Source organism: Acinonyx jubatus, chromosome D3 (genome assembly GCF_027475565.1).
Source record: "Acinonyx jubatus isolate Ajub_Pintada_27869175 chromosome D3, VMU_Ajub_asm_v1.0, whole genome shotgun sequence".
NCBI classification, from domain to species: Eukaryota; Metazoa; Chordata; class Mammalia; order Carnivora; family Felidae; genus Acinonyx; species Acinonyx jubatus.
The window spans coordinates 89,789,965-89,817,365 of NC_069392.1; the positions used below are offsets into that span (position 1 = coordinate 89,789,965).

Genomic DNA, 27,401 nt, shown 5'->3' on the forward strand with positions numbered 1-27,401 from the left:
TAACGTCTGATTTTCTTCTTTGATCAAAAGAGATAAAAAAGTTGTAATGGTTTCTTTCTGTAACCCAGTTAATCATTATCGTGGGGGTGCAGTCACTGCTCCGTGTGCCTTCGTTAACACAAGAGCAGGCTCGGATCCAAGTTTTGTGGAACTTGGGACTGTTACAACTTCTGGGGAAAGGAAACTCTTTAAGAAAAAGAGCACACACACAAATCTTACTTTTGCAACTTCTTACAAACTCTGTGATCCTAGCAACACGGTCCTGGGTCCTCCCAGAGTGGCTCCCAGGGTGATGGGAGAGGATTCTGGGGGCGGGGGGCCCGGCACCCCCAGCAAGGAGGTAGGAAATGGGTCTTCAGCAGACTTGAGGAGTCCTCTCTTGCAAACGAGGAAGCTTGGGAAAGAGGGCTATTTTGCAAAAAGCTGCTTAGAGGACTGGAATTTAAATTTCTTTCCCTGCTTGGCTCCTCTTAATGGGCTTTCATTCTTAGCAAATCCTGCCTTCTGTGCTCAAATGTTCAGAGAGCAATCCCTGGAGCACAGGACAACTCGGAGGTCTGGCGCTGATAAGGACCTGAGCTCAAATGTTTAGATAACGTCAGAGCCCTTCGCCCTGGCTGCCGTCATTCTGCTCCCTCCTAAAAATATAAGCTGTGGTCTCAAGATAGTGGTGCTCCTGGCTCGAAAAGGAGGATGTACAGCTTTTTGGTAAAGAACATCCTGGACTTACTAAAATAAGTCACAGTGTCAGCTCCTGCCCATTAAGGGGGCCCACTTTCCCTGGTCTTTGTGGGTGAGAAATTTGAGATGAAACTGGTCTTGCAGAAATCTCAGCCTGTCTCCCTTTTAAGGCGTTGTTTTCAATGCAAGATGGCAAAGGAAAAATCCAAGAGAAGGCCGTGGCTAACAGGACATTTACGGCCCTGAGAACACTGAAATGCGGGGGGCGGGGCTGTACTTGAAGCAAGGGTTGCGAAGGGTTAAAGTGTGCACTTGAATGCGGTGGACGGTAGGGATGCCCAAAAGCGATTTCACTAAAAAATAAAGCCACAAATCCGTTTCTCCCCTCTCTCCTTACCCCCACGTGGGCATCTGGCAGGACGGCCTGCCTCCAGATCGTTCTCTTCTTACAGGCCTGTCCTCGACGTCTGTCCCGTTTCTCTCTGCGGCTCTCACACGCCCCTCTGCTCGCCTGAACCCGTCCGCCCGGACGCCACGCGGGGCCGCCCAGGAGAAACCAGCGGCAGAATTCTTTGAAACAAAGACGTAACCACGGACCTGCGGCTCCGAAGGCGGCCGAGGTACACGCCACGTTTACCCAGCATGCCTCGGGCGGCCCCAGGACAGGCTGGCTGCGGCCACGTGACTGGGCCGCTCGTGATCACGTCACGCGGCCGCGCACAAGCCCCGATCTGCGGCTGCGCGGGGAGGGGCCCCAGAGGCGGGAAGGCCCGGGGGCTGCCGGCCGGTTGCAGGCCGGGCTGGCCTGGTCGCGGGAAGAGCTTGCCGCCTGCGTGGTTTGGGGACCGATGCCCATCCGGCCCGCGCGGCCTCGTCCTGCAGCCCGGGCCTGCGCCTGCGCCTGCGTTCCTTCCTTCCTGACAGGTAGGAGCCGATTTGGGGGCGCAGGGAGCCAGGCGTGCTGGAAAGAACCTAAAAGAAACCGGAGGAACCTTCTAGAATGTGTGTCTGAATGAGCTCTGGGAACACTGACCATACAGTAAGAATTCATCCAGATAAATTTTACTGTTTTACCTTCAACCCTTAAACCTAGCTCGGAGGAAGGAGGTAGGGCTTTTTTTACGGGGACGTCTGACGCACTCAGTGAAGGGTCACGCTGTGGGGTCGGAGAGGGCGGGAGGGAACATCCAGCCCCGTGCCTTTGCACCGGCAGCAGGCCAGCGCCCCCCCCCCCCCCAACCCCCCCGCCCCAGGAGGGGAAGGACGAGGTCAGCAACCTCGCACGTTGCCGGGAACATTTACCAAGAACTCGCCTTAGGGGCAGGTGCCCTGCAGGAGGGGGCAGGCTGGACCCAAGCCACCCTGCCACCCTGAGTCTCGCCTGAACCCCCCTACCCGGACTCTGCCTGCATCCTGAGCCACTGCTCATGAGCCACCAGATGCTAAGTGGCTTACACTGCTGGAGTCTCAACTTGCTCATAGATTTGTGGGGAAGTCCATACCTACAGTGTAAACTCCTGACCCCAGGGCCCCACTCATAGAAGCATTTCGCAAAGGGGCCTGGAGCCTGTGACTGAGACACCACTGCCACCTGGTGGCCACACACCCAAATTACAACTCCAGGGTTTATAGTTCCGGTTCTATTGTTTTCAGCAGGATCTCCTGGAAAAGTTGAAGATGTGAGCCTTGGGTTAGGAAGCATTAAAACACGGAGGTGACAGGGGAAAGGAAGTAGTGAGTGTCAGGCCAGGATGGGGAAGTTGGGTCATTTCTAGGGCTTCCGGATTCTGGGCTTCACAGGCCTGCAGCCCTTTAAAATGTTTGAAGTTCCCGCAATATCAAGTGCACCCAAAACGAAAGAACTGCAATGCCTGCCAAAGACAAGATACCAGTCCTGTGTCTTCTCTGTCGTTTGGGGTTGTCTGTTTTACTCTTTCTCTCCATCCGCATGTCAAGTTGCCTTTTTTGTTTGTTTGATTTTTAATGTTTAGGTGTTTTTGAGAGTGTGTGTGTGCGTGACACAGCAGGGGAGGGGCGGGGGGGGGGGACAATCCCAAGCAGGTGCCACGTTGCCAGCTGTGGAGCCCAACATGGGGCTTGAACCCGTGAACTGTGAGCTCGTGACCTGAGCCAAAAGCAAGAATCTGATGCTTAACCAGCTGGGCCACCCACGCACCCTGTCAGGTTGCTTTCTCTGAGAGGGTTTCTTCCGCCTAAACTGACACGTGGACGACACTGACCTGATTCCACGCTTGCATCCTTGGAGGCACTCTGGCCGGTGCCCTGGACAGGTCTGGAGGGAGCCTGACTCGGAGCAGAAAGAACCCAGCAGAGAATAGAATACTTCCTCCCACCCCAGAAAGGAGAAATTCTCCAAGCCAGTGTCTTCTGTGTTGCAGAAAATCAGGTTAGACGATGGTCAATGAAGCTGAATAGCCAATGATGTCCATAAATAAACAGAGCCTCACGCTCCCGCCATTTTATACTTCGTTACTTCAGATGTCCCAAGGCCTGCGGTCTTACCCTTGGCGAAGCCAGTTTAGAGGAAGAGAGAGCCAAAGGGAAAGAAAGGGAACCGTGTCGTAGGTTTAGCTCAGCGCTCTCTGTTTTACCAAATCCTTAAATGCTGTGGGCTGAAAAACCGAGTCGGAGAGAATTTATACGTGACCTAAGTTAGAACATAAGTCAAGTCAGTATATATCAAGGACAGAACGTGGCCTCAGATCTCTCTGAACACAAAGAAGGCTTTTACCAAGAGTAGCTTCAGCATGTTGAGACTGCGGGCTGCTGTCAGGATGCCTGACTTCTTCTCTGCACCTCCGTCCCTTCTCAGATGTCCTTCTGATGAGCTTCCCATGAAACTGGAATGTTCTACTTCATCTCAAGAACTAAGAGTGAGGAAAGTTCACAGACAAGATTGTGTTAAATTCTTCTTGTCCCTTTTTCCCAGTGTCACACGTGAACGGGTCCAGTGCGGAAGGAGGAGAGCCCAGCCAGGCCGCAGGATTTAAGGATTTTCAGCCTGTGGATTAAGGAAGTAGAAGTCTTAATTTTTAGAGCCGCTCTGTCAGGCACTTTACAGCTTCCTCTTCTAAGTGCTAAGTGCCATAAATCTCTGGACGGCCGGTCTCCAAACTCACATGTAAACGGTCCTGCACACGAGCAGCAATGGCCACCGACACAAGTGAGTGACCCATAAATAAGGCTCACGTGTGGTCCTCGGCTGTCCCAGTCCACTGTCCATCCACAGGCGCGGCCCTGGGCGTCTGGGGCAGATGGCCGCACCTGCACACTTTCTGGGCACGGCGTCTGGCAGAAAGGGAGGCCCGATGCGACAGCATTGCTGCGGGCCTGCCTTCGTCCGGGTGCTTCTACGGTGCGGGCGGCCTTGACGACGGGTCATCCGAGAGTGGCCGTCTGAGGCTGGGGTCCCTGGGCAGCAGCCTCGGGGGGAATTAAGGGTTGGCTCTGTGCGGGCCCTTGCCCACTGATGGTGATTTAACCACGTGAAGTGGCCCTCCCGAGGCTGTCTCTGTTGGCTCTGGGAGCGTGCGAGAGCCACTGTCTTAGGACCTGCTGCATACTTGTCTAGGACTCCTGCATGAGGACAAGGTAAGCGGAGGAGGACCTCAAAAGAGAAGGTCGCATTGTAAGGGGCAGGGGCCTGCACGTTTTTTTCTGCAAAAGGCCGGATAGTAAATATCCAGTTTCAACTACTCAGCTCCTCCGCGGCACGGAAGCCGCCACACGCTGTGCCCGAGTGAGGGGGCCCAGCTGCAGTTTGGTAAAACTTCATTTACCAAAAGAGAGGGTAGGTGGGATTTGGCGCCCAGGCCTACTTTGCTGACCCCCAGGATAGGAGGAGGAGCAGAAAGGCAGCGCGTAAGATCCAGACCTAATCCCAGTTCTGCCGCGTGCCAGATCTGAGACCTTAGATGTTACTTTTCTCTGAGCCTGTTTCCTCATTAGTAAAAGGGAGTTCACAGTATCTGCCCGTTAGACCGCTGATGATGTACACAGAGCTCCCAGCGTACTACCTGGCACAGAGTGGGCGGGCGGTAAATATAGGGCTTTCCATCCAAGTGCCTGCAGTTCTGGGGGGAGTCCGGCTGTAGGTGCCTCAGTGCTCTGTTGCTTTCATAGTCTTTGATGGTCCTCTTTTGCCTCATTTGTTGGACCTGACTCAGAGCGAATGAAGTCTCTTTCACCCCATTTGTATTTTAAAAGTAGGTCTTTCCAAACTCACTGACATGTTATTTCAAACAGCCTGGCAGCATTCAGGGCTTTGTGGAGTCCCCTGGCAATTTGACTGCACCAGAACATTGCCTACCCTAAAATTTTTAAATTATGGTGGAATGCAAAACAGATGTACCAAATCTAGGGAGGACTAGAGCAACATTAATTTGTTCCTTGGGAATGCCCTTCATGAGCACGTTTTGGGGCAGACATTTGTGATAAGAGCCAGGCAATAAAAGATCCCAGCGTGTTCTAAACACTGCAATTTTTGCAATTTGTGTCAAAGAAAATTTGGAAGGCACAGATAACTGAAACAGAGCTGACTAAATTTATGGCTCAACCTTTCACTGAAATATCTGTGTTTGGAAGATGTCACTGATCAGAGAAATGAGAATGTGGATGGAAAAAAATTAGTATTCAGACGGGTGGAGCCCTGAACTATGACACTGATCGATAGTTAGAATATGGACTGGGGCCAAGTTTCTGCTTGGGTCTCTTCAAGGTGGCTGGCTTCACGGTGCATTGCAAATACCAATGTGAAAATAGAGTACTAAACTTAAAGTAGTGTTTTCAGAAAAACTGTTTAAAAAATTTTTTTTAAGTTTATTTATTCTTAAGTAAATAGGGGTAGAGACAGAGCATGAGCAGGGGAAGGGGAGAGAGAGAAGGAGACACAGAATCCAAAGCAGGCCCCAGGCTCTGAGCTGTTAGCACAGAGCCCCACGCGGGGCTCGAACTCACAGACCACGAGATCATGACCTGAGCCAAAGTCAGACGCTTAACCAACTGAGCCACCCAGGCGCCCCCAGAAAAGCTGACTTTTATATACAAGGTTGTGATTTTAAGTACGCTGAGCTTCAAAGTAGGAAAAAAAATATACAGATAGAGAAAAAGTGCAGTAGAGTAATAGTGTGAAGGCCACTAAGATATTGGCCTGGGGTGCCCAGGTGGCTCAGTTGGTTAAGCATCTGACTCTTGGTTTCAGCTCAGGTCATGATCTCATGGTTTGAGTTTGAGCCCGATGTGGGGCTCTGTGCTGACAGCAAGGGGCCTGCCTGGGATTCTCTCTCTCCCTCTGTCTCATCTGCCCCTCCCCTGTTCAAGGTCCCTCCCTCCCTTTCTCTGTCTCTCTGTCTCTGTCTCTGTCTCTCTCAAAATAAATGAATAAACTTAAAAAAATAAAAGATACTGGTCTGAGAACTAGGCTGAGGCCACATTGTCAGCTATAATACATTACATCCTTGTGGGTCATATGATCCAGAAAAGAACTATCTGTGGCACAAGGAGAAAATTACTTCTTTCGGCAGATCTGAAATTTCATATCCCCCAAGATGTACTTGTTATACTTTTCCTTGTAAGAAATGAATCTGATCGAAATCTCTCTTGACCCTATAGAGTTATAATCTTCTGGGTAAAACTGACCTACTTGTTATCTAATTCTATGCTACCACTTCTATAGAAAATGAACTGTGCCCGACAAGAAACGCGTTCTGTGTCAGTGCAGTTGTGCATCAAGACGTGCTTTAAAATCAGGACAAATGTTTGGCTTATGAAAAAGAGGAATGGCTCGCCAAGCCAGAATGTAAACATTTCCTGTAGCTTTGTTACTTACTAATAACTTAACGTTTTCTTGCTAGGTTTTTATTTTATAAACCAGAGAAGGAAACAGATTCCAATGGTACTAGGTAACAATGCTGTGGAAGTTGTAATTCCATGATGTCGATGATGCACTGGAAGGTCGTGTCTAACTTTTTTGGGTAAAAAATAATAAAGAATGCATTTACTATATTTTGTCCAAATGCAGTTGTTTGTGTGGTTGAGCTCATGCCATGTGTAAAGTTATGCAGTGTTTTCAAGATTTGTATTTTGAAATAATCTGCAATGAACAGCAAGTTTTAAAGATAGTGCAGAGAGGTCCTGTGCACCCGCACCCGGTTTCCCCCAACGGCTGTATCATATTTAACTATGCTACAATAGCAAAACCAGGAAACTGATGTTTGTAAGATGTGGCTGTGGGGATCTAACCCATTTTATCCCGTGTGTGTTTTCATGTAACTGCCACTGCAATCCAGACACAGAACGGTTCCCTTACCCAGAGCACTCTCTCTTGCCGTTCCTTTAGCGCCACACTTACGTCCCCACCCCCCACCGCTCCTTATCTCTGGCAACCAGTAATTTGTTCCCGTCTCGGTACTTTCGTTGTTTCAAAGGTAAATGGAACCATATTTGGAAATGGAATCTCATGTCACGTAAATTTTTTATATCTTTTATAAATCAATATAATGTTCTTGCATATAGTTGGGCCTTGTTGTTTCTTTGGAAGTGCTGGGCCCGTTGATCCAGCAGTTCTGAGAAGGAAAGCCTGCGGCACAGTACATTTCTAATGGGTCTTTTGTCTCAAAATCCTTGGACTGGGATGGGGGAGGCAGCATCTCTAAACACAGTACAATATCGTGAGGTAGCCCACTCCCCCTTTTTGTTCAAATACAAAGGAAAGGTTACCAACCTGAAGTTACATAAGGGAAAACATAGCCTCTGAAGATAGCAGTAAGAATCTGAGGGTAATGGCCCATTGTTTTCATAATTCTCTCAATTCTTGCGAAGAGGAAGGAACTCTTTCAATTATTAAGCTTCTTATTAAATTGAATGACCAGAAAACAAGTTAATGCTAATTGCGTCTTCTGGTTAGACCTGAAGTCTTGGCCATTGTTAACACCCCTCGATCATTCAGAATCCTATCCATATAAGCAAATTAATATAAATCCTATTCATGTACATTTCCTCCCTCCATCTCTCTTTTCTTTCTCCCTTTCCCATCATCCATCTTCCTTAATTTTTCTCTCCCTTCCCTCCTTCTCTCCTTTCCTTCTTCCCTCTCTCCCTCCATCCTTCTTTCCTCCTCGTTTTCTCTCCATTGTATTTTTGTCCAATTTGCCTTTTTTCCCCCCAGAATTGCCCTTAGTTCCACAGTTCCATTTCTTAGTCCCAAGGGTAGGGAGAGTCACCTAGCCCAGTGCTTCTCAAACATCAGCGTGCCCACAAATGACCTGTGTGTCTTGTGGAAATGTGGATCTTATCTCAGGAGCTCTGGGGCAAGCCTAGGAATCTGCATTCTTGACAGGCTCCTAGTGTGTGGACCACACAGAGAGCAAAGACTGATGATGAGACCCTCCCCCACGCCAGCACCCTTGTGATGTTCAAACACTATTCCTTTCCCTTTGGTGTGGAGAAGGCACCAAGGAGGTGGCTGGGCAAGGGTGGTGAGGTTTTGCGTTGTGGTGGGGTTTGGAGCTGACGGCCAAGAAAGAATTCTCGAAGACATCTTTGGTGCAAGCGTATTGTATTAAAGCACGGGGACGGGACCCGTGGGCAGAAAGCGTTGCACTGGGGTTGTGAGGAGTGACTGGTGATATACTGTGGGGTTGGGGGAGGGAAAGGCACAAGGGAGGCCTCCAGAAGGACGTTCATGTGCTAACGAGGACTCCTGAGATACCTGAGGCCCAGGGATTGGCAAGCTGAGGTGGTTTTTCCCTCTCACAAACCATTGTCCTTAAGACAGTAGGGAGTTCCTGTAGATTAGGCTATTGATAAGATTATCCTTTTCTTATAATTTGTTAAGGTATTTGTAAACTGACGGAGAGTCTTCTCAGTTTGACCATTTGTTTTCTGTCCTTCCCTTTGTCCTTGGACTGCCAGGAGCGCCTGAGGACTGTGACCCTTGTCCCACCTGGGGGTGAGGGACGTGCCAGCTTGTACTTTGCCCTCAGCCTGCCTTATGGTCCCTCATCAAGGTGCGGTGGGGGAGGGAGGAGCTGCAGACTTGGGGGGATGTGAGGGCAGAGAAGAAGTAGCCTTTGGAGGGTGTGCCAGTGTGAAGCAGAGGAGGGAGCATCTGGCTGGTTTGCTTCTCTCCGGGGTAGGAATCCAGCAGGTGACTGGCCGAGGGGATGAAATGAACAGCCAGGAGACGAGGCCTTCACGGAACTCTGGGTGGGGACCCCAGAGCGTTCCCTGGGCTCACATGCTGCCAGCAGGTTGGCGGTCTCCACGTGTGCACTTCCCATTGTTAACTCTTTTAACCATTCCCAGATCCCTCCGTGGGACCCACAGGCGTCCAGTCGAACCATCTTTGAGGAGTTAAAGAGATATCTTGTCCATTAGGATCAAGAGTTTCTCCATTTGAATGCAGACCGCCCTCCATGATTCGTGCTGAGGTCACTTAGAGAAAAAGAAGAAAGACTGAAAAATCCAGCTGACTGTTGCCAAGGGAGGTATCAGTGAGCCACCCAGTGTGACCACCACAACTTCGGCATGAGTTTCTATTGACTCAGCACTTGGTTTTCTTCGTGCTGCTTGGATCATGCTGTCAAAGGCCAGCCCCCCTGTGGCACATCCAAACTGGTGGCAGCAGGCACAGCCTGTGACATTTCAAGTCCACGTGACAGAACAATACTTAAACTCCGGAAATAGAAAGTTGTCTGGACGACACCCCTTTCCCGTCGATACAGTGATAGTGTCTTACGTTTCTTTACCGTAGGACTTCATATTCGCCTTTCTTCATATTAACAACACAACCGTGTTGTGGTTGATGCAGTTTTCAAATGATTATAAAATAAACGCATGCTATAATGATTATTTTGCTCTTTTTATTATCCCGATAGTAAATCTGGGCCATTCTTGACTGGTGCAGTAGGAACCGGGCAAGATGAAGAAGAAGGCACCAAGATTTGCTCCTTTTGGCTGCTCAGGATTGGTGCTCATGAGGCCAAGACCCCAGGCCGAAATTTGTTTCTTTCTTTCTTTTTTTTTTTTTTTAACTTTTTTAATGTTTTTTTTTTTTTTTTTTTGAAGGAGAGAGACACACAGAGCGTGAGCAGGGGAGGGGCAGAGACAGGGAGACACAGAATCCAAAGCAGGCTCCAGGTTCTGAGCTGTCAGCACAGAGCCTGACATGGGGCTTAAACTCACGAACCGCGAGATCATGACCTGAGCTGAAGTCGGACGCTCAATCGACTGAGCCACCCAGGCACCCCCCACCCCCCAGGCAGAACTTTCTTATGGGCTCTGTTCCCGTGTTTTCTGGGACAGTTAGAATTTCAGATACTCTGTTTTGTTATTTTCATCCATTCAAGTTTGTCAGGTGTGAGTGTCTGTTTGTTATAGGACGTCTTCTCTAAGGATGCGTGCCCCTGGCAGAGGAGCCCGTGGAGAGAGTGTAGACAGATCAAAGCAAGTCTGTCCTTAACAACTTCAGGGACGTCCCAATGGTGTATCCATGGTGCCATCTTCTCATGTGAGAGAGAAGTTTGCAGGAACGTGTGGGTGAATGGGATATTTCAATAGTAAAAAGTGAAGTAAAAAAATAACACTTGGATTCTGGGTGCTGGGTTTTTTGGTGTTGCTTCCAATATTTTTGAACTTAATTCTGGGTCACAGATTACTTGGAAATGTTTGATCCTTTTGGGTCTTGCTTTGAAGCATCGTTAGGCTGAATGGAAAGAGTGCCTGGTTCAGGGCTAAGGTGCCTCGCTTCCGGGATGGTAGCCCCAGAGTAGGCTCAGTGCCCCCTGCACTGTGGACATGAGCCAGTCCCCACTGCGGGTGAGCTCCGGGAATCTTCCATCCCATCCTTTCCAGTGGTTCTTTCTGGGCCTCACCTGCGTGTGCTCGTTCGTCAGTACCCCGCTGAGACCGTGAGGTGGGGCCTCCACACCCGTGTGTGTGTCTGTCCTCTCTGCCACTCTGACCTGGGAATTCTGTGCCTCAGTCTCCCCGACTTGGCATCAGGAGGACCGCTGGGCGCTGCTTGGGCTCTCCCTCCTGGCACCGTGGCCACTCTGTCTCTTCAGGCAGTGAGCCGAGGGCAGTGGTGGGACCCACCTTTGCGCACAGATCTCTGCCCTGTGATGCTTATCGTCCAGGGTCCGAAAACCCTTGTTCTGTGTGTCTCGTCCAGGTTCAACGGGGAGGCTGTACCTGGGGCCTGGGGCTCCGTCCCAGAGAGACGCTGCCCTGCCAGTTCCACCCTCGACCCGCTCAGGACCATCCAGGTCACATTCTTTCACTCTTCTCTTTTCACCTTGCTGTGGTTCCGCTCGATTCTGCGGTGTGCCGCGTGCCACCGAGCCCCACGGTGAGGACACGAGTTAGCCAGGCGTGGAGCTCGTGTCCACAGGTACCAGGATGGGCACAGAATGGGCCCTGTCTTCCCAGGGCTCCGAGTCCAGCCTTGGGGAGTGAGTGTCGGGGGAGGGCCAAAGAAGCAAAAGTAAGGACTCCAGTAGACACACGACCAAACGGTAATCGGATCGTCTTACAGAAGAGTCGTGTGCAAAGTGGTAGAGCCTGCGAGGAAAGGAGTGAAAAGTTCCGGGAGGACAGGCACGCCAGGGACCGTAGAGGGCCTGGGGGTTTAACAGCAGTCCCGACAAAAACCCGGGAGTGATCGAATCTGGCCGTACCCATCCCCCTGTGTCCCCTGGTCTGGCAGAGTTACAGAATGACCTGTGTCCTCAGCTGCACGCGGCAGCTCCGTGTGGCGCTCCGATGAAGCCGAGGAGTCAACCTTCCCCAGGTCTGTATCCAAATCCTGACATCTTGCCAGGTCCCAGGTCGCCACGTGGCGCCACGGGCATTGGCCCGCAGCTCCAGGCGCACATGGAGAGGAGGCTGGCTGGGGGCTCCTGGCCGCTGACTCTCCCACTTGGGGGAGGGAGACGCGGCTGAGCCTCTTTGCCCCCAAACCCGGCCTCATGAATGCTCCGAGTTCGGGCCCACGTGATGAGCAGCTGTCCTTCTCTGTGGATTGGTGGGGGCTGACTTGAACATGGAGGTGGGGAAGGAGCTCAGGCGGTCTCTCCTGCATGGGGCAGCAAGGGAAACTGAGGCTGAAGAATACAAGTTTGCTAGAGGTCCAGGGAGGAAGTGAACGAGCACCCACGTGGAGCCGTGACCTCATGAGAGAAATGAAAACGTGGCCCAGAAGCAAGGGTTGTCTCAGTGCTGGGGAGGCTCACCCCCCCCACTCTGCACCGAGGCTGGAAGTCAGGGTCAGGGTGCCGGCAGGTTGGCTGTTTTCGGGACTTGTGAAAGGCCGTCTGCTTCGTGCCTGTGTCCCAGCTTCTGATCGTCTCCCATGACCCTGGGCTTAGGCTCCCTGACCTCTGCCTTCTTCACGTCTGTGTCCACAGTTCCTCCTTTAGCAAAGGCACCGGTCATGTGGATTAGGGCCCACTCTAGTGATCCTATTGAGACCAGATCACCCCTGTAAAGACCCTGTGTCCAACTAAGGTCACATTCTGAGGTCCTGGGAGTTAGGCCTCCAACACATCTTTCCTGAGGGGCTCAGGAGACAAAATTCAGCCCATAATGGAAATATAAGAAAAGCGTGGGATCTACAAGAAAAGACTGGTGTTGTGGCTTCAGATACGAGGCTGAGAGGTTTAGAGATTGCGGAGAAGGCTCCAGAAATCACCAAAAGCCCTTAAGCAGAAGAATGGCAAGATTGCGTCTGTGTTTTAGAGAACAGCCCTGTCCTGAACAGGAGGCTGGAGCAGGGATGGCAGATGAGAGGCCATTTCACTGTGTAGACCCCGATCCGATGCCGAGGGCCCGGAGATGGGCAGTAGCAGTGGGAATAGAAAGCAGGGCGGCACGTATTTTGAGAGGGATTTTATTTGATGGTATTGTGTTGTGTTGTGTTGTGTTGTGTTGTATTGTATTGTATTGATTTGATTTGATTTTTTTATTCTATTCTATTCTATTCTATTCTATTCTATTCTATTCTATTCTATTCTGTCTTGTCTTGTCTTATGCTTATTTTTGAAGGAGAGAGAGAGCATGAGTGGGGAGGGGCAGAGAGAGAGGGACCCAGAATCCGAAGCAGGCTCCCGGCTCCGAGCCGTCCGCGCAGAGCCCGACGCGGGGCTCGAACCCATGATCCGCAAGATCGTGACCTGAGCCGAAGTCGGACGCTCAACCGACTGAGCCGCCCAGGCGCCCTGAGAGAGATTTTAAAAGCACGATAACTTTGTCTTTGCCGAAGGTGGCGAAGGTGGGCTGTCCAGAGGTGAGGCTTCGGGGGTTCCAGGAGTGGGGGGCTTGAAGCGCAATTGCAAAAACACACCCCAAGGCCTGGGGGTGACAGGCAGAGAAGAGAGATGGGATGGTGAGGGCAAGCAGAGCCAGGAGGGTGAGAGCTGGCTCCCCCTGGAAGGGCTGCAGGAGGTGAAATAGAGACCGTGCTCCCGGGTCCTGCTAGAGAAGGGGCAGTGTGAGGTGAGGACTTAGTTTAATGTCCCTGGAAGTGCTGTGTTTTGAGGACACTTTTTGGAAGTCACACAAGTTGTGCCCCAAAATAATCTGAAGCATATTGTGAGCGTTAATTTGACGTGGTAACCCGGTTGGGTTGTGGCCCAAATATCTGGTCGGATATTATTCTGAATGTTCTGTGATGGTGTTTCTCAGATAAGATTAACATTTAAGTCGTTTAACATTTGATAGACTTTGAGTAAAGCGGATTTCCCTGCATTGTGTGGTGGGCCTTACCTAATCAGTTGAAGGCCTAAATGGGAAAAGACTGAGCCTCTGAAAAGAAATTCTGCCAGCAGTTGGACTCAGCCTGCAGCATCAACTCTTGCTGGGTCTCCAGCCTGCCATCCTACCGCAGATTTTGTACTTCCCAAACCTCGCAGTCATGTGAGCTATTTCCTTAAAATCACTATCTGTATACACACACTACCTGTTGGTTCTGTTTTTCTAGAGAACCCTAATACACACATCATCTCGGTTGCTTTTAAACGTAGTTCTGTTTCCTCAGCCCAAAATGCAAACATGGGTTAGAAGTTGTTAAAAAGCAACATTTAAAAAAAAAAAACCAACAATACATTACAAGTATGTTTTGGGTCGTCACGTCTTCTTTGTCTTCCTGTAGTTCACAGATGCTCCCCCAGTGGAGGCCCAGGATCCCAGGGAGAGGGCGAGAGCCCTGAGCTGCTGAACAAATCCTCTGGTTGAGACGAAGGATCTGTTTTCCACGCACCCGACTTGCTCACTCACTGAGGGCAGAGCTGGCCGAGGGTCCGCACATCCAGCTGCTGTCTTTGACCTCTGCCTGTCCCGGGAAGTAGGCAGAATGCAGTGAGTGGCCGTGACGTTCAGCTCCTCTCGCTGAGTTTCTACAGAGAGGACCTCAGAATGAGGAGGAAAGTCGGGTACGTCATTTGGAGAAAGGACACGGTCACACCGGAGACGTAGTGAGCCTACCCAGTTAGACGGGTAAGTGGGACAGCAGAGCGCATGCACAGCGAGTAAAAGTACCTCCCGGGCTTGGCCAGTAGGAAGGGCTGGACAAGGTGCTGGAGACAGAGCGGAAGTGGACACCATCTTCTGAGGAATGTGTCCTCCCTCAAGCCGGGTGAGCCGTGTAGACCAGATGTGACCATCACGTGTGGACCAGACATAACCATCACTAGCTGACTCTCCCCTTCACACTTGGATCTAGGATAGCTGGCACCCGCTTGAAAAGTACAAGGAAGCTACTAGAAAGATTAGAAGTCTTCGCACTTCCATTTGGAACATTTTTCAGGTAGCTAAGGGTGGTGATGATTCGTTTATTTTGTCTTTAAATTCCTGGTAGTTTAGAAAAATTTGGGGAAACCTGGCAAACTAGTCACAATCAAGTAGCAGGTGGACAAGCACGTGGTGACAGTGCAGCTGTAAGACCTGAATTTTAAAAGTCGCCTCATACTCAGCTGTGCGCACAGCCCTGTCCAGAGCCCTGGACATCCATTTATGAGCACTGAGGTGCCAGGGTTACTCGTTTCTTCCCTTCTGCTCACGTGACTTTTCTTCAGCGAAGTGTATGGAATTGTAGTAAGGAAACATCGAGTGGATTACAGAAGCCGGAAGCATTAGAAAGGAGCTCCCTACAATGGGCACTGTTCTGCATAAACACACACACACGACCGCTTCTGCACCCCAGAAGGAGGCCCCTCGTGGCTGGCGTGCTCTGGAACCCTGCTTCTAGAAGTTTCCCCATCACGGATCTGTCCGCAGCAGCGTTTCTGTGCGCCCCGGCTGGGCAGCCCAGCGTTGGGTCGGACCCGGACGTGTGGCACAGACAGTGTTTACGGCTCGAGGCGAGGTCTCTGGTATGGCTGCGGCCACTTTGAGTCTGGGCCGTGACCGATCTGAGAGCAGAATTAAAATCGCGGATCCCCGCCTGTCCGGAGGCCTGTCCTGGGCCTCCAGCCTGCCTGGGTGAGGGTGACGCCCTGGCCCACACAGTGGCCTCCAAGTCAAGAGGCGTGGCGGCCCCTTCGTGGTGGTTTCTGGCCCAGATTTTCACCCGAATTGAGCCGGTGCTCCCGTGTCTTCATGAAGTGCACCTGTGTGGGGGGGTGTGGCCGGCAGGCTCTCCCAGGGTGTTGCTGTGGTTGGTAGTGAACAGTCCCGGGGGCCTGTCCCCGCGTCGGTCCGTGGGTTGCCTCGCCTGGCCTGGCGGAGGTGTGGGAGAGCCCCAGCAAAGCCAGGCCGTCTGCGCAGTGCTCTCGGGATTTGTTGGACTCAGCCCGTCAGATCTGGACATTGACGGGGGGTTTTAACTCCTAAGAGGTAACAGACGGTCCCGAAAAGGGTCCTGTGAACAAGGCTTCTATACTGAGGTCCTGGTGCCAGTGGAGGTGGAGGGGACCCGGTAGCGATGTGGGCTGAGGGTGTGATGGCTTGGGGGTCCCCTGCAGACAGAGTCCTCCATCGGGGGCACTTACAGGCACAACTCTGCATCAGGGACACGTGAGGGCACATCTCTCCATCATGGGCACCTGTGGGCCCGTCTCTCAGTTGGGAGCTGTGACTGGGGGTTCAGACGTGGGGTGACATCTATGTCCCTCTCTCCCAGGACCACACGTGTGGGATCATGCTCTGTGGTAGGTTTACTCAAAATTTAGGGTTGCATAGATGGGATTTCTCCTCCATCTGGAAATACCACGGACAGCAGAACACTAGAAACCTTTGTTAACCTAGTTTACTCGGAGATACCATTTTGTTGTAAATGTTCCCAGTTTTAAACAGGCAGTCCTCTTCTGTATTTGGGAGAAGGTTTAAGTTCGTATGCGAACCAACCCCTGAACAAGTGCACGGCCCTGCTTGCTAAAGTGTGCGGCCCACGTGGTCCCCCCCCCCCCCCCACGCCGTGGAGACCTCCGCCAACAGGTAGTCTGTTCCCCGGGACACCAGCGGTCTGCCTTCTAGGGGGCGCCTCGGGGCAGGTGGTCCCTCTCGTCACCCGGCCGCCTGCCTGAAGGTCCTTTTGTGGTTGGGTAGCTGTTGCTCACACGGCAGCCCTCAGAAATCGGGTCCGCTTTCTTCCAGATGTTTCAATGCAGCACAGCTCAGCAGCGGCCCGCCTGCGGCCCCTCTGAGGACATTCGGACTGATGCCGTCACTAATGTGGCTCCGATCTAGGGCTGGGCCAACTCAAAATAGCTTAACATGTGGACGCCTCATGATGAGCCTGTGAGGTTAGGAGGTGGGAGGGTTGGGCACAAGTAGTCGCGAGGGGAGAAGGTTCCAAGAGAATCGTAAATGATTATAATCTTTTGAATAAGTGAGGTGTTGTTCTCTAGGTTGGTGTGAACATTAAGTGACAACCTCAGAAATAATAAAAGAATTTCATTTCCCTTTTCTTAAGTGCTTTTTTTTTTAAATGTTTATTTATTTTTGAGACAGAGAGAGAGTATGAACGGGGAGGAGCAGAGAGAGAGAGGGAGACACAGAATCCGAAACAGGCTCCAGGCTCTGAGCGGTCAGCACAGAGCCCGACGCGGGGCTCGAACTCATGGACCGTGAGATCATGCATGACCTGAGCCAAAGTCGGGCGCTTAACCACCTGAGCCACCCAGGCGCCCCATTCATTTCCCTTTTCTAATTTGGAATTAGGATTGAAAATGTTTTTAGAGCATAAGACACGCTCAGCAAGAGGCCTGTACGCAGCTAGTCTACCTCGAGGGGCTCCTGCGTGATGATGTTCGAGCTCAGAACAGCCGGTCCACGTGGTCAGGAAGCACCTCCCTCAGCGAGCACGCATCCTGCTAGAGGCCCTTCCTGTAGGGCATGTCCCGGACCTCCCTCTTAAAACGCGAGTGTCTCCTCAGGCAGGCTGTCATACTGTCATCAGCATCGTTGCTACCTCACCATGACTCGGCAGATGGCTTTTCAGTCTGTCGGTTCTCTGGGAACGGCGTGGGACGCAGACTTGCACGTTGTGTTGGGTGTGAAACACCGAGGAATCGTGGTCTTAAGCGGAGGCGGAGCAGAGCCTTCCAGAAGCCAGAGGGAACTTTAGGACCTGGGTGAAATCGCCACCACTCTGTGCTACACAGGAAGGCTGTACCCGGAGCCACAGACGGTCGGGACGAAGGGACCAGCGATCTTCCCACCCTCCTGTCACGTTATAGGCAAGAAGAGGGGACACTTGAGAAAGGAGAGTGACAGCTCGTTGACCCCTGGCACGTCTCCTGTTTGCTTGCGTGTTTCGTTGATTTTTTTTTTCTGATTAAAAATTAGACGTTTCTCATTACAGAACATTTGGAGAATACAGAGAAGCATCAAGAACAAAATCAACGCCATGCGAAAGGGGGTTATCCAACGGAGACCGCAGTGTGGAAGGGACCTTTCAGAGCAGCAGAACGGGCAGTGGGAGGGTCCAGCTGGCCCCTCTGTCCTCCAGGCCCCTCAGCGGACCTCGCTCTCTGACCTCCCTTCTACCCCATGGGGGTTGTTCTGCGGCATCACCTCTGTTGCTTCTCCACAGCCAAGGACGGAAGGAAAGTTCTGTCCTCTCTCGGTCCTGCGAGTGCCGCTCGCTCCCGTGCTCGGGCAGGTCCGTCCAGCCCACAGACTCGGGAATCTTTCTGGTGCACTACTGACCGTACCCGTTGTGATGGCCACTTAAAAATCCCCACAAAAGTGTCCTTAGTTTCAGAAAACGTCCTGTAAGTTCTCAGTTCTAAGATAGTTTTGTAAGAGGAAGGCGCAATGGAAATGATGGAAATGTTGTAATCCTACTTGTTAAAGCTGTGGAATCAAAAGAATGTCTTCTGCGCAGCCCTTTAAATCCTCCAGAAGGCCCTATGCCAGATTTTCCTGAGCGGCCCGTTTTAATCGCGGACCGATCGAGATTTTTAATGAGAGTTTATCTGGAAATTGCCGGGGCAGCTTCCATAGATTTCCCAGCAGCGCTCCTGCCAGAGGTGATGTGGATTTACTCTAACTGTTGTGCTTTGTGGAAGAAGGTGTTTCACGTGAAAGGAGGTGAATTAGAATCTCTTGCTTCGTTTCTGGCCTGGTTTCTTGCTTCGTTTTCCTCAAAATGAAGCCGTCAGTCTCGGTAGGATGCGGCTCTACCTTGACTCCAGAAAAGCTCTGCTCTAAGTACTTCTGAAGTTCTGGTATGATCTTCTCTTTTATTTCTTTCTTCTTGCCCTTGAGGTAGATTTTAGGCATTCCTATGAAAAGAAATGTTTCCATCTTGAAGCATTGCATTTAGTGGTAATTGTCAAGTGTTACTCTAGAGAGAGCGCCTTGCTGTGAGAGAGAGCCACGCGGTGTGTGAAACACACCCCCAGGTCCCCTTGGGGCGTGCCTTGTGCGATGGTGGTGGAGGGGAGTGGAGGGGAGCGAGTATCTTTACTTCCGTGATCAAGGAAACGGAATCCTGTCTGTCTGTCAGAGGGGATTAGGGAATGATGGTCAAAGGTGTGGACCCGATGAGATTTTACTAGTGTCCCCAGCTATTTCTTTCTTTGCCCTTTGCCCTCTTTCGGGGTGGGGGTGGTGAGGGGCTGCTTCTCTACAGGGTCCCTCTTCTCCCTGCCGCTAGAAGTCTTCTGTGGAGCAGGGGACCCTGAGGTGCTGTCTGCACCCAGCAAGGGCTCTCCGCATAAGGGACCCAGAGTACTGGCCAGAAACCCTAGGCAGCCTCGGCGTCCAGGGTCTGGATGACCTAGCAGGACTCTGGCGGCCTACAGCTGGTGCTGGCAGGGCCCGGGAGGAGCTGCAGGCTGGCCAGGGTCAGGCTGGCAGCAACAAGAGACCTTCTAGAAACTGCTCTAGAAACCACTCGTGACAGGAAAGGCGCTCCAGGGCTCTGCCTTGGTCGGGGCCCCCCGATCGTGACCCAGCCTGGTGAGGTGAGTTGGGCTTGGCATAGCAGGAGCTGAGCCAACTGCTGACGCCTTGAAGGACCACACGGTGCTGACAGCTGCATTCAGTTTCTAGAAGCTTCGCGGCATGAGCCACGGGTCTTCTGCTCCACGCGGTATCTTCACATGTTCTCTTTTCTGGATGTGACTCTCAGCATCTCAGAAAACAGGCCAGGTGTTAATTCTCATACTGGCAATGGAGCAAGAGGCCGGCCCCGTCTAAACCCTGGCTGGTCACTTCGGCCTCGAAACGCCAGTAGCGCTTTTGGCTGTGGCACCCACTCACGTTTTTGTAGCTGTGTTATTGGTGATGATGACAGTGATGGTGAGATATACACAGAAGTTACGGCAACCGCTTTCAAGTGTATGGTTCGGGGCATCCCATTCACGTTAATGTGCAACCGTCCCCACCGCCCACCTCTAGGACTCTTGTTAACCCCAAACTGAAATTTTTGCTACCTTGTTTTTTGAATTTTTGAATTATCCTATTCTGTGTCTTGCCAAATAGACTGTCCATCTCTTGAGGATAGAACAGAGCGTGCACAGGTCCCATCGTGTGTCTCACACGTAATCAGAGCTCCAGTATGTGTTCGGTGACGCCAGCGTGCAGCTTTATGGTAGAGTCTGCTTGTTTCTCAGCAACCTTTTTTTCTCAGCCTCCTCACCCACGGACCCCTGTTTATTAAAATTAACCACAACTCTCAGATGGCAGGTGACTGGGTCAGGACTGGGCCCCTGGCCCAAGAAGGACCAAATATAGTCTTCACGGCCTGGATTTGGGACAGTCTCTTTTACTTGAGTATGTGCCAGGAAATGTAACATTGAACTGAAGAGCTGTGGTATCCCTAAAATTGCAGATAGAGGAGAATCTGGGATAAGATGCAAGAGAAAGAATGTACGTGTGAGAGAGAGTTCGTGTGTGTGTGTGTGAGAGAGAGAGAGAGAGAGAGAATGTGAGAGTCTGTTAGAAAATGTGTGTGAAATTAAATGTGTGAGAGACTGTATAAAAGAGTGTGTACACATGTAGGTATGTGAGAGGGTGTGAAAGTGTGTGGGAGCTGTGTAAAATGGAATTGTGAGAGTGTGGGAGAGAATGAAAGTTGTATAAGAGAATGTGTGTGTGCAATGGCATGTATCTGAGAGGATGTGTAAGTGGAAATATGTGAGAAAATGTGTGTATGAGAGACTGAGGGTGTGTGTGGGAGAGATCATGTGTATTGTGCGTGTGAGAGAGTGATTGTGAGAGTGCCTGTGGGAGAATGTGTGTGAGACAGAATTATGTGTTGAATGTGGGAGAGAGAGGATTATGTAAGAGTTTGTAAGAATGTGAAAAAATGTGAGATACTTTGTGTGCATGTGTGTGAGATAATGTGGATGTGAGAAAATGTGTGAGAGACTGTGTGTGGTAAGGTATGTGAAAAGGTGAGTGTGAGGTGAGTGTGTGTGCAAGAATGGAAAAGAATGTGAGAATGTGTGTGCAAAAATGTGAGAGTTTGTTAGAAAACGTGTGTGAAATTAAATGTGAGAATGTGTGTAAAAGAGAATGCAAAAAATGTAAGAATGTGAGACAGAGAATGTGTGTGTGATAGAATATATGAGAGACTATGTGTGTGACTGAAAATGCATGTGAGAGCATCTGCATGAAAGGGAATTGTGAGACTGTGTGAGAGACTATGAGAGTAGTAGAAGAGAATATATATGTGCGATAGCATATATGTGAGGATGGGTGAAAATATTTGTGAGAAAGTATGTATGAGAGACTGTGATGGTGTGTCTGTGACATGATGTGTATTGTGTATGTGAGAGAATATGCGTGAGACAATTGTGTGTTGAATGTGAGAGAATTGTGAGAATTATGTAAGGGTATGTATTTGAGAATATGAGAAAACGTGAGATACTATGTGTTTGAGAGTGTGTGTGGTAATGTGTGTGAAATAGGCTGTGAGTGGGGTTGTGTGTGCAAAAGTGAATGAGAATGTAGGAGAGTTGTGAGAGAATATGTGTAAGAGGGTGTGTGTGAAGGAATTTGAGAGTGTGTACCAGAAGGTGTGTGGTAAACTGTGTGAAAATGCTTGTAGGAGTTGTGAATGTGAGAATTAAGTGTAAGTATGTTGAAATATGTGAGAGAACATGTGAAAGAGTACGTGAGTATAAGTGTGAGGATGTGAGAATATTGTGTGAGGGTGCATGTGTGTGATTATAGAAGAGAATGTGAAAATGTGAGAAAATATGTGTGAGAGTGTATTTGAAAGAAAGTTGTTAGAGTGCATGTGAAAGCACAAGAATGTGAGAGAGAGTATGTGTGGACAGGTGTGTATGTGAGAGAGTGGTCATAATTGTGCGTGAGAGCAAATGTGTGTGAGAGCGTGAAAATATGTGTGAGTCTGTAAGGAGATGTGCGTAAAAGGTGTGAGAGAACGTGTATGAGAGTGTGTGTGAACAAATGTGTGAGAGAATCGTGTAAGGGATTGTGTGTGAGAATGAGTGTGAGAGTGTATGTGGGAGAGTGTGTGAGTCAGTGGTTGTGAGGTTGTGAGTGAGAGAGAACACGTGTGAGTGAATGTCAGAATGCATGTGTGAGAATGTGTGTATACGAGAGTGAGTTTGTGTGTGAGAAAAGTGTGTCAGTTAGCCCTTTGCTTCTGATATTTATCCCACTATTTCTTAACATCGTCCCTTTTCGCAGTTAGTTTTTCTTTCTTCTTCCCATAATTTTGACTGTTTGTTCTTCCATTTTGCCGGAGAAGATCTTTGGGAGACTTGAAGTCACCAGGACCCCGGCGTGTTCAAATGTGTCTTTGTTGTGTCGTGCCTAACAACAGTTCCCTCAGAGATCCAACACTAGATGCGAATGGTTTCTCTTCAGAATTTTGAGGACATCGGTCCATTCTTGTCTTGGGGAAATTCAACGCCATCTTGATTTCCGAACTTTTAAAAAGTGACTCGTGTTTTTTTCCTTTCTCTTTCCTCCGGGAAATCCTGGATCCTGCCTTTATCACCACCGTTCTTAAATTGCATGGTGATGTCCTTGATGTAAGTCATTCGTTGGGTTCTTTCAATCTGGACCTCGTGGCCTTCAATTTGGGGGACTTTTCTGGTGTTATTTCTTTCATTATTTCCTCCTCCATTTTTTTGATTCTTAAAATGCTGCCCTTTAGGGAAAGAGAAGATAGTGGCATTTCCCAAAAGCATCACATCACACACCCCCACGTCCCGTCTTTCACCACCCCACGGGCGCACGCACACACGAGCACACGCACACATGTGCACACATACACGGGCATGTTTGCGTGCCTACCCCGTTGCTGTTTTTCCCTTGTACGGAGCTCCGTTACCTGACTCCTAGTTAAACTGACTTAAAATTGTGCTGCATCTGGACACGGACTGTGGAGGAATGTCGCAGGCGGGCACCCGGGCCCTGATGCCCTTCACGGCGTGAGGTGCCCGAGCGAGAACGAGGAGGGCGGGGGAGGAGGGTCTGCCACCACTCCCACCGTTCCTCGGGTGTGAGCTGGGGAGTCCGGCTGGACCTGGGGGTTCGGGCTGTTGTGGGAAGGACAAGGGTTAAGGCCGGGACGAGCTCGTTTAATCCCCAGTCCAGACCCTCACCCCCTCCTGTCTGTTAGATGGGATCACGGAAAACACAACGTTAGCGGCTCGCTCAAGGTCACCCCGGGAAGTGATGGAGCCGGCGTCCGAGCCCAGGTGCGGTGGGCAGGGAGTCGGGTCACCTCTGATGGGGCTACAGGTGCAGGTGTCGCGGTCAGAGGCAGGGGACCAAGAAGTGTCCGCTTCCCCCAGGGGTGAAGGTGAAGGAGGCAGAGCGAGGGCGGAATGGAGTGGTGCGGATTGACACCCCCTAGCACCCACCGGAGACCTAAGTGGAGGGCGGGTCACGGCTCGTCAGCCTGTCCCTTGAGCGGCCGCGTGTCCTGGGAAAGCCACCTGCCCTGGATCTGTTGCCTCATCTACAGCAGGAGTGGGGGGGGGCAGAACATCTCCACGGCTCTTGGCGACTCTGAAGTTCTGTAATTGGGGTGCTCGCTGTCTGCGGGACCTCGTTGTGACCTGTTCACTGAAGTTATTTTCTGTGAAAAAGAGCAGACTTCTGTTGTAGGAGAGACAACACCGTCACGGGCCAAGCCGTGTGAGTTCCAGGGATGTTTCCACTTCGCTTTCACGGACACACCAGTGTGATGTCAGATTTCAACGTTCGTCACGCCGCTGGCCCCCCCCCCCCCCCGCACTCGGTCCATCACCACGTCCTGTGAGCCCTACCGCCCTCCGCCCCAAATACCCGCAAAGTGCCTGTGTCTGTCTGCCCTGAGCCCAGCCCTTCGCGGGCCCCGCACCCCTAACTCCTCCAGGCCGCACAGGGTCGGGCAGCCGCGGGGAGCGCCTCTGAGCAGGGTGGCTTCCGGAGGCTCCCGGCTCTCCTTGCTCCCTTGTCCCCGCTCAGTCTCGCTTCTGCTGGGTCTCCCCCCACAGAAGGAAAGCGGCTGGGTGGCAGGGTCCTGCCTGCTTGCTCGCTGATGTAGCCCAGCGTCTGGAGCCCTGCGGGCGCCAGGAGGCACTCGGTAAACGTGTGCAGGGGTGAATGAGCGAACGGACCACAGCTGGCCAGGGGAGGGCACAGGTTCCCAGCGAGAGCGGGAGCCTCGCTCTCTCCCGACCCCCGCCTCTCTGACGGCTCTGAGCTGAGTAAGTGTGGACCCGCCCTCAAGCCTTAGGTACCAGGAAGTAGGTGGAATTGATTTTCAGAGTTAAGAATTCGTGAAAGATACCTAATTGTTATTATCTTACATTTCTTTCCAGTTGGTTCTAAATTGTGTATGATCTGCCCATCAGTCGATGCTGCTAACAGCCAAAGGAAGTGGCAGGTGTATTTTCTCCTTCATTTCTGTCTGCAGTTCCTAGGGGCCGATGAGCATCCCTGTAACAAAGGCTCCTCTGTCCTGTGTCCTGTGATGATGCAGCATCACCAGGGGCCACCCGTGCAGAGGTCCCCCCGTTGTCCTGGCGTCCGTGTATCAAACACACACGGGCCCACGGCCCTTCTGCCACTCACGGACCCCCCACCAGCACAGGGACAGGGTCCAGTGGGAGGCATATCATGTAGGGCGCAGGCAAAATAGAACAGGCCACCGCAGGGTCTGGTGACGGGCACTGGGTGCACACGGGGTGGCTGAGTCTGAGGTTTTAGGGGGACGTGAGCCTCTACCTGAATCTGCGGACACGGGGCAGAGTATCCCCACGGCACACGCGTTAACAGCACTGCCACACGCTGGCAGACCCGGAAGCCAGAGGAGCAGGCGTTTACTCTGAGCCCCTGGATGGATGCCGCGCCCAGAACCCGGGGGTCTTACAAAAGAAGGAAGAAACAGGCAAGTGCCAGGACCCCGCTGGGGAAGATGCTGCAGGTCAGTGAAGTGATCGTGGCGCACTGCCAGTTTCTGGCCCTCTCCGCGCCTGCGTAACCTTGCTTAGAGGATAAGAGCAAATATACAGATGCATCTGGGACTGGGCAGGTGCCGAGGCGCGTGGGTGCCAGGACATGTGACCTTGCAGCAGCAGCAGAGAGCCAGGCATTCCTCAGAAGTACGTCTGGAAGGTCAGCGCGTCCTATAAATTGGAGAGAGGCAAGTGGGTGAGGCTGGGGACCTTGGGTCACGGCCGGAGCCTAGTTCCTCCAGTGTGTTCCGGGCAGAGCAGATACGGCCAGGGAACCCTGGCTGGACTGCTCTGCCCTTGGCTTGCCTTTGGGGGGTGGATTTGGAGAGTTCCGGAGAACCGCCCCTCTCTGTGTCCCCTGTGTCCCCCTGCCCTTGTCGGGGGATGCCCCGGATGGAGCCCCTCCCACCACCCCCGCCAGCACCTCGGTGTCTGCCCCGGAGAGCTCTGGACACTCAGGCCTGGGTTAGCGTCATGCAGACAACCCTTCTTTACTCTTGCTGCGTGAGTTGGTGGAAACAAGAAGGTGACATGAAGAGTGCATTTGGACACCAACAGGGTGGGAGGCACAAGCGGCAGGCGGTCACGTCCCGTGCGGCCTGCGCACGGGCTTCCTCACAGGGCACGTTAGGGGCGAGGTCCCCACCTTCATCGCACCAATAGTTGGGAATCCCTCCCCTGGTTACAAACATACCTTGGTTTTACTTGAAAAATAACAAATGATTTAACCAAGTGTCTCTCGCCTAGGATGTTATGAAGTGATTTGGGAAGAAATGAAAATATATGGCTGTGTCTTCTAAAAGGGTCACCTGCTGACCCACAGAGGGTGAGAGATTTTCACCTGTGCTTCTGAACTTTTCCTTTCTCTCCTGCTCTGTTTTGCGCTGCACGTGTCCACCCATTTCCTCTGCGGCACCGGGCCTCCCGCTGATTATTAACGGAGACTGCAGGGAAACCGTTCGGGAAGGACACCTCTGAGGGATCGTTACATCTGCACAGAGTCTGACTTAAGGAGGGTGAGTGATTCATCCATGTGGGCACTGTGCACAAATAGGTTTTTTCTGGGTGTGACACTGGACCGTTGTCTTCAGACTTCAAGAGGAAACTGCTTGTGATATGTAGACGAAAATGGAGAACAGGCTTCTAACCAGGACAGCCTGAGAGCTCGTGACGAATTTGACCCTGTGCACAATAGAGCTCATTCACACTTGAGGGCAATTGAAATGTCAAATAATTCTTAAAGCATAATGCGTGGCTTGTTGATCCCTGCAGAAGTCTTCATGCTCTTTGTACGGTGGAGAAGATGGGCGAGGAGCAGGGTGGAGCGAGAAGAGACACTTGTCCAGAGGCTCCTGTCCCCAACCCCCCCCCCCCGCCCCCCGTGTGTGCCCTGCTGCCCTGGGAGCATGCCGGAGACACACGAGTGTTTCCGGACCAGCAGTGAATAGAGGAAGCGGGGCCCAGCATCTTCGCGGGTTAGAGATGTTGTACCAAGTTTACCCGTGGGAGGCAATGAAGTTCGAATGAATTGCTAATTAGTATCTACAGCAGTGTTTTTGGTGATCAGTACATAAAATACTCTTACAGACCGCTAAGGAAAAAGGCAGCCCAATAACTCTGCTCCAAAAGAAAAGTAGATTAAGATCTGAACAAGTATTCGCAAAAGAAAGAGTTCAAAAGGCAGGTGAACGAATGGAAAATACCCTGATTCACAAACTGCTAAAGAAACGTGCAAAAACGGTGTTGTGTTCTGCACTTTGGTGGGCTCTACAGACAGCAGGCTTCCCCTACACCGTAACGCCCAGCTACCGAAGGTCTGGGAAGCGGCCCGCGTGTGCTCCTGGCGGGAACACGAGTGGGCGGCACTGTTCAGACGGGCTTGGCTCCAGCCCCGTCACATCTGTGCACGTAGTCGACCCTGAGGGGGACGTGGGGGTGAGTACGCGGCGTCACCCCACCAATGTGCTCCACGAGATGAAGGCAGAAATAACCCAAGTATTGGGTGACAGGGACACGGCAGAGACTGCTAGCTGTTCTGGCTCCCCCCTTCCTCCCACAGTGAGAGGACTTGGCCACGTTCATTTTTTCTTACTGGATCCGTGTGCACCAAGTTGAAATAATCAGTATCCTGGGTTCATGAAAAATCGCCACGGTTAGCCTGTGCGTGCGTGTTTTTTTAAGTTTGCGTCTTTGTAGCAACGAGGTAAGCGCCCGTGAGCACAAGGCACAGCGCGAAGGCCAGATCCTCGCCAATAACTGTGTTAGCCCACGTGCCCGCTCGTCCTGGCTGAGGGGACCCTGGCTCTTCTCTCCCTTGTGTGCATCATGTCATGTTACATGTGTGCATATATTCCAGAAGGTAGATTTCTAGTTGATTTTTAACTTTGCAAAATAGTGGCCTGTGGTATGTCGTCTTTGAAACTTACTTTACATGCTGTTGTATGTTCCTGTAATTTCTCCACTTTGACTGTTTGTGTCTTCTGCTTATATTATAATATACTAATCACGTTCCTCTCGATGGCTATGTGAAATGTCTCCTGGTTTTTTCTCCCAGGAGCAGAGCCACTGTTCAAGAATGAATATGACATTCCCATGTACATCTGCAGGTGTGCGTTTGCAGTTTCTCTCTGTTGTGTTTGTTCTCTGGGGCTGCCATACGGGGACCTGTTCCCTCAGTCTGGGGGCCAGGAGTCTGAAGTCAAGGCAGGACTGAGCTCTAGGGGAAGGATCCTTCCTTGTCTCTGTCAGCTTCTGGTGGTTCCTGGCGATCGATGATCCCATTTATATGACATGTTTGAGATGACATTAAAAAAAATTTTTTTTAATGTC

At 51.3% G+C, this 27,401-nt stretch overlaps 1 long non-coding RNA gene across 8 annotated transcripts; it reads left to right on the plus strand.

Annotated features, from left to right (window-relative positions):
* LOC113602315 (uncharacterized) lies at window positions 1-27,401 on the plus strand. 8 transcript variants are annotated; one of them, XR_008291688.1, is made up of 7 exons: window positions 1-340; window positions 1,100-1,720; window positions 3,081-4,293; window positions 13,850-14,129; window positions 17,501-22,154; window positions 22,748-22,826; window positions 23,239-27,401. It is a non-coding gene; the product is annotated as an uncharacterized LOC113602315 (long non-coding RNA). The 8 variants fall into 8 exon arrangements; XR_008291691.1 differs by having other exon boundaries at window positions 17,501-25,588; window positions 25,845-27,401; XR_008291690.1 differs by having other exon boundaries at window positions 17,501-25,098; window positions 25,320-27,401.